The sequence below is a fragment of the Hibiscus syriacus genome, unplaced genomic scaffold (genome assembly GCF_006381635.1).
Source record: "Hibiscus syriacus cultivar Baekdansim isolate YM2019G1 unplaced genomic scaffold, ASM638163v2 tig00111671_pilon, whole genome shotgun sequence".
NCBI lineage: Eukaryota > Viridiplantae > Streptophyta > Magnoliopsida > Malvales > Malvaceae > Hibiscus > Hibiscus syriacus.
In genome coordinates, this window is record NW_024063152.1 from 1,358,574 (window position 1) to 1,366,659 (window position 8,086).

The 8,086-nt window shown below is 33.0% G+C and overlaps 1 pseudogene; it reads right to left on the minus strand.

Annotated features, from left to right (window-relative positions):
- Positions 1-628: 628 nt before the first annotated feature.
- On the minus strand, positions 629-2,146 carry LOC120167334 (annotated as a pseudogene).
- Between the last annotated feature and the right edge of the window lie 5,940 nt (positions 2,147-8,086).

An 8,086-nucleotide genomic window follows, 5' to 3' on the forward strand; every position in this document is an offset into this window, starting at 1 on the left:
CGGATCATCGGATCGTTGTGAATCGACAAAAAACCAACTGGAATCGAGTTATTACCGACGATACTTCTGACTGAAATTAACGACGAAAGGTTTGAGGGGTTTTGTTCCTCGACCGACAACGAACACGATGGTGGTTTCGGTTCGTCGATCGGAGGTCGGACGGCGAGTAGATCGGAGTTGAAAGTGGGTTGACGAGGGGAGGAAAATGAAGCTTTTTTTTCTGCAGAATACACGGGAAATGGATGTTATAATTCATCCCAAAAGAAAAATGGTCAAATCATGAGTTTAGCCACTGAACTTCCTGCACTTCTTAAAATGGTCTGCCAACTTTACGATTTTACAATTTAATCCTCAATTTCTTCCAAAAATACCAATTAAATTCACCCCTTTATAATTTCTTAAATTTAGCCCCTAAATTGGGGTGTTACAAATTGGGCCTGTCTGGTCCAGCTTATTTTAAGTTGATGTAGGCCTATACCATTAATAATAATATTAGTGCATTTTAATTGTTTATATTTAATTACTTAATGCATATATAATATATATATATATATATATATATATATATATTAACAATATTAATAATAATAATAAACTCGAATTAACATCGAATAAGACACCGGACAAATCAAGCGTCTACAGACACCAAATCAACATCTTCTGGAGGCATGCGCTTATGGAATATCTGGTACAAAAAAATAATTCAAATCATTGTTTCATAGATTAACAGAAGACCATTTTCACACTCGTTCTTTGATCCTTAATACCTTATGCCACGGGTGAGCCTTAATCTGAGGGAATTTGAACTCTGTATAATTAGGGTTCATACACTTTCCCTCTGTGTTGGAGTGCCCAAGACCTAGAAAATAGTCGCATAATAATCATAACAAGAGAGAAATGGTCAGTTTGACATTGCAAATTACTAAAGAAGGTATAATGATATCAAACAGAACACATGCAATGGAAAAGTATTAGGACCAAAGTTTATTACCCAAGTACACATCCACAAGGAACACGGGTATTTCCACGACATTATCATTAACAAAGGCACTTATAGAAAATAATGAATATGTCAATTTAAATGGCAACGATCTGTTATCTCTGTGAAGAAAAATAAGTTCCTCCCATGAACATTCCACAATGACATTATTGTAATAATGTGGACATATACACACACAAAAACATGCACTAACTATTCACTCAGAAAGTTAAATTACCTTAATAATCTCAACAAGCTGTCGACTCCACTCTCACCAGGAAATAAAGGCTGAGAAATAGGAATTTTTTTTATTACGGAACACCAAGCTTAATTTAAGGCAATAATAACAACCAAATAATGTGGACATATGCATACACACACAAAAAAACATTGCACTAACTATTCACTCAGAAAGTTAAATACCTTAATAATCTCAACAAGCTGGTCGACTCCACTCTCACCAGGAAATAAAGGCTGAGATAAATAGGAATTTTTTTTATTACGGAACACCAAGCTTAATTTAAGGCAATAATAACAACCATAAACCTCATATGTACAAGCTTCCTACCTGTCCAAGTAGCATTTCAGCAAGGACACAGCCAGCAGACCAGATGTCAATAGCCGTAGTGTACTCGGTTGCTCCAAATAGTTCAGGTGCTCTATAATACCTTGAGCAGATGTAGGATATGTTTGGTTCCCCTTTCACCTACCAAGATATGAAAATGTGAAATAGTAAGACCTAAGCGAAACTCAAAGATTCATAAACAAATAATTAAATACGATAGAGATTACAACCTACCAAAACTTTCGCACTTCCAAAATCACATAGTTTAACTTGATGAGTATGCGAATTTACCTGTAGGCAGGAAAGAGTAATACATCAAGATCATGTTGAAAAATAAGAGGATTGACATGACAAGTTCATTCACTTTGCAGGTAAGGGGTTCTACTAAAATAAAAAACGAGGCAAATGTCACAGTAGAAAGAAATATTTGAACATTTTTCATCAAAGATACACTCAATGCTTGGAGCAACTCCAAAAGTCGCAATCGAAGGAAAAACACGAACCATGATATAATAAAGGTTTTATATACTTACAGCAGAACACCGGAGATTAAGGGAGTATTGGAGTAATCTCGACACCAAATCAACAGCTTCAGGAGGCATGCGAATCTGTTATCTCTGTGAAGAAAATAAGTTTCCTCCCATTGAAACATTCCACAATGACATTATTGTAATAATGTGGACATATGCATACACACACAAAAACATTGCACTAACTATTCACTCAGAAAGTTAAATACCTTAATAATCTCAACAAGCTGGTCGACTCCACTCTCACCAGGAAATAAAGGCTGGGATAAATAGGAAATTTTTTTATTACGGAACACCAAGCTTAATTTAAGGCAATAATAACAACCATAAACCTCATATGTACAAGCTTCCTACCTGTCCAAGTAGCATTTCAGCAAGGACACAGCCAGCAGACCAGATGTCAATAACCGTAGTGTACTCGGTTGCTCCAAATATTAGTTCAGGTGCTCTATAATACCTTGAGCAGATGTAGGATATGTTGGTGAAAGTTGGTGAAAACAAACCTTAAAACACAAGACTCCGTTACGTACATATATATATATATATATAGAGAGAGAGAAAAGGCTTAATACCCAAATAAGTGTCTGCACTATACTCTTTTTCTTGAATAGGCACGTACAATAATTTTTCGGACCATTTAGGTGATTAGTGTTACAAACGTTATCACTTTAAGTGTCCGAATCGTTAACGACGTTAATTTTTAAAAAAATATATAATCTTTTTTTATTTTATATAAAATTTTTAAAATTATTGAATTGTGACACGTGTCACTTAACGGAGAAAACTAACAGTATGTCACGACTTGCCTCAGTTTGAGTGACAGAATGAAACGTTAGGCGCCAAACTGAAACGAAATAAACGTTATACACTAAACTGAAAAAAGGGGAATAGGTTGGGCACCTTTTGTATATTTAAACCTTTAGTAAAATGAGTTAATTTTTAGGCTTAATACCCAAATAAGTTCCCAAACTATACCTTTTTTCCCGAATAGGTGCCTACAATATTTTTTGACCATCCAGGTGCCTAACGTTACAAACGTTACCACTCTTGGTGCCCGAGATGTCAACAGAGTTAATTTCCACTGTTAAGTGTCACGTGTCACAATATGATAATTTGAATTTTTTTTATATAAAATAAAATATATATATAAATATATATATATATATATATTTAAAAAGAAAACACATAAAAATTGAAATAACCCCAAAACATTGAAGACATTTGTTTCAACCCTTAAACCTATGCTGATCACTACCCTTTGTCGTCGACGAAGCTCCACTCGACCTCACCTCCCCCATGGACCAAAATCCCTATGAAATCATGACCTATCGACGTTTTATACCCCGCAAACCCTATGATAAAAATCGCGATCCCACGCGATTTCGATCCTAATCGACGACAATTATGGCGGCGTATAACTAGGATGACGTCAGAGACTATATCGGCAGCGATGATCGTGGTCGAAAAGGGCGTTGGTGGTGGTTTAGTGTTAGAATTTGGAGATTTTGGGGCTTTTTTGTAATTTAAAAGAAATTAGAGTTTTTGTTATAAATATAATAATATTTTTAATATTTTATAAAATATAAATTAAAAAATTATCAGATTGTGACACATGGCACTTAATAGAAAAAACTAACGACTGTTACGTCCTGAACAGTTAAAGTGGACGTGTTTATAACGTTAGACACATGAATTGTCCAAAAAATATTTTAGGCACCTATTTGAAAAAAAAAGGTATAGTTTGAGAACTTGCTTGGAGATTAAGCGAAAAACAAAAAAAAGATCGGTTATCAACGATAAATGAACAATAATCTGATTTGGTGTTTGAGTCAAATTTAGAACAGTGTCAGCATAGAGAAAGACTTTAATTCTAAAGGTAAACATAAATTCGGAATTTTATTTCAGTTTGTCCTTATTTTCGTGAAAAAAAGAATATTATAAATGATAATAATTATTTTAATAAAAATATTATTTTCATTTGTTTAATAATTATTTATTAGTTCTTATCATTTCAGATAAAACTATTTTGAGATAATGAATTCTATTCTGACTAAGATAATTAATTATTTGGGTGTATATTTATTATGTTTTTATTTCATGTTAATTTACTATTTAAATATTATTACACGTATTTAAATAATTCTTTCATATTGAATATATTTTTATTAATATTATATTTATAATGTATTTAATATTATATTTTAAATATATTGTTTTAATGTCTAGCTCATTAAATAAATATTCATTGAAAATATTCGATTAAGACAAGTTAAATTTGATTTGAGTTTGAACCTTGTTTCTTATACGAGAATTTAACTTGTAAGTTTATCATAATTGTCGTCACCATTTTTTGTCCGACGGGGAATAACGTTAGTATGACTTAGGGTTTTTCTTTGAAAATATTTTGAAATGTGAGGAGTCGTCATCAATCATTTTAAGGTGCGATCGGAACACCATAAAAAATTGGATAATTTTAATAAAATATTTTTATTATTTTTTAATCAAAATACAAAGTTTTAGGGTATACGAAAACCAAAAAATAGGTTCGGAAGTCAATTACGCGTGGGGAAGGATTAACACCCCACATCGTCCAAAAATTAGTACCTAGTTGATTATCCTATATTTAAAATTGAAAATTTTGAGTTCAAACTTTATCTAATTTAAAAATCACCATGGATGCAAAGTTAAAAATGATATTCACTTATTAAAGCTGATAGCCTTCACCCCCAAACATGAATGCGGGAGATAAACTATAGTGCCCAATAACCGGACATTGCCTCGATATTTTAGAAATCAAGATGCAGTATTGAAAATGATGTTGACTTATTTCGGGAATCACCAATAATCATCTTCTGAGCATACTTGCGGGAGATATACTATTGACTCCTTAATTGCCTTAGATTTTAAAACAAAATGCAATCAAACAATTGGTTATGAAACTTAATTATACCGAACAAATTAATTACTACTCTCTAACTTAAAGTGTAAATTATAAAATTTTAAAGGACCTAGGGAATTAAGCCTAAAAGTGTAGGCTCTAATATTAACCTAATAAACTTTAATTAATTATGGAATATTCAAATAATTAAAATGGAGTCTCGAGCAAAAGCGAGGGCCAAATTAAAAATCTACCTAAGTTTAAAGACTAGTTTGAAACAAAGCATAAAATGAAGGCTCTAATTATCCAAATTAATTATATTAATTTAAAAAAAAATTAATTACAAGTTTAAGGGACAAAATGTAAGAGAACTAAATTTAGGGACCTAAAAGTTTAGAGACCTTAGTGTAAGTAAGTTAATGTAAAGGACTAAATCTATAACTCCTAAAAGTCTAGGAACTAGCCAATAAATCAAGTTTCTAATAATTGTGTTAATTAACTATTAAAAATAAAGGGATTAAAATAAACAAGTTTAAAAAATTAATTAATTAATGATTAACAATTTGGGATTCGAACAAATGATTCTAGTAATCGAACATTTTGCGAAAACTATAATCAAATTGTTCCCTAATTAATTCTAATGTGAAACTCTAAATTATTATTTACTTAAAGATTACAAACTAATAAAAAATTAAAATATCAACCCTACATTTTAAAATATCAACCAACTAATAAAAAGTTAAAATGCACAAAATAAAATAAAATAAAATAAACAAACAAATAAAATAAAATAAAAATAAGTAAAATAAAATAAAATAAGAACACAAATATGAATTTTAATCAATGTCTAAGTAATTAAATACCATGGAGTAGATCGTGTTATTATTAAATTGCAAGGAAAAAAAATTAAACATGCAAGGAAAGGAAAAGGTTAAGATAATTTAAAAAGTAAGCAGAAAAATCAAAACAAAATAAATACACTAATGACCAAAATTTAAAACACATTGAAACTACAGAGATTAAATAACAATCATCCATTTTCAAGTCAAAATTAAATAAAAATGCAAAAAAATATCAACCCAATAAAATTAAAATAAAACAAAATAACCACTGCAGGTGACCATAATGCAAAAAATATTAAACTTACGGGAACCTATATGTGATTTTTCCTTAAACAGATGGCTTAAACGAATAACAAACTAAAAAGGAGGACTAAAAACCTAATTAGACACTACTTTAGTTACCAGACATAAAAAGCCTAAAATACAGGGACCTGTGGGTGATCATAATGCAAAAAATATTAAACTTAGGGGAACCTGTATGTGATTTTTCCTTAAACAGATGGCTTAAACGAATAACATACTAAAAAAAAGGACTAAAAACCTAATTAGACACTACTTTACTGACCAGACATAAAAAGCCTAAAATACACGAACCTGTGGGTGATTAACCTACGACCTAATGACCAAAATGTAAAATCACTCTAAAGGTATAGGGACCTTATCGTGATTAGCTCAAAAAATCACAAAAGCTTAATATCCCCCTCCCAGCTTCGTTTCTGCCCGAGAAAACCAAAACCAAACCTAAAATTTTTTCAGCTCCTCCCCTCCCTCAAAGCTCACGGTGACAGACACCTTCAAAGAAGCCAGAGCCCGCGCCCAGCCACCCTATATGGGAGGCCACTCTCCCTCGGTTATCGTACGCCGAGGTGATAGAAACCTCAACCAGCGCAACCCCTAGCTATACCAAGCCCTACCATTCCTCTCCTAGGTCGAAAAGGCCATATCTCTCTCCTCACGCCGTCGTGACCGACCCTTAGAGCCGACCAACATCCACGATGGCTAAACACCCTAAACCAGACCCAAAACATGCCAAAAGAATCTCCCCGATAACCCCTCTACCTCCGACGAAACACGACAGTCAAGATAAGTTCTTCCTCCATATTTCCTTTTTATTAGCATTACATTCAAATGACAAAACACAACATGCACACCCAGAATGAAAAATAGAACGACGATGACTAAATACCTTTTAGTTTGGAATTTTTCGGTTTCTTTTTTGATTCAAGAAGAATTGGTGTTTTACATTGTTTTTTGTTTAGGTTTTATACCCGTTTTACAGTAGATATTAGAATGCAAGGAAAGGACTATGTTAAGATAAATTAAAAATTAAGCAGTAAAATCAAAACAAAATAAATACACTAGTGACCAAAATTTAAAACACATTGAAACTATAAGGATTAAATAACAGTCATCCATTTTCAAGTCTAAATTATATAAAAATGCAAAAAAATATCAACCCAATAAAATTAAAATAAAACAAAATAACCATTGCATGTGACCATAATACAAAAACTTTTAAACTTAGGGGAACCTATATTTGATTTTTCCTTAAACAGATGGCTTAAACGAATAACAGGCTAAAAAAGAGGACTAAAAACCTAATTAGATCCTACTTTAGTGACCAGATATAAAAAGCCTAAAATAAAGGGACATGTGGGTGATTAACCTACGACCTAATGACTAAAATGTAAAATCATGCTAAAGGTATAGGGACCTTATCGTGATTAGCCCAAAAACTCACTAAAGGTTAATATCCCCATCCCAGCTTCGTTTCTGCCCGAGAAAACCAAAACAAAACCTAAAATATTTTCAGCTCCTCCCCTCCCTCAAAGCTCACGGCGGCCGACACCTTCAAAGAAGCCAAAGCCCGCGCCCAGCCACCCTATATGGGAGGCCACTCTCCTTCGGTTATCGTACGTCGAGGTGCTAGAAACCCCAACCAGCACAACCCCTCACTATACCAAGCCCTCCCTACCCTCTCCTAGGCCGAGAAGGCCATATCTCTCTCCTCACGCTGTCGTGACCAACCCCTAGAGCCGATCAACATCCACAATGGCCAAAAACCCCAACCCCAACCCAAACCAACCAAAAGAATCTCCCTGACAGCCCCTCTACCTCCGACGAAACACAAAAGTCAAGATAAGTTCTTCTTCCATGTTTCGTTTTTATTAGCATTACATTCGAATGACAAAACACAACATGCACACCAGAATGAAAAATAGAACGGCGATGGCTAAATACTTTTGAGTTTGGAATTTTTCGATTCCTTTTTTGATTCCTGAAGAATTATCA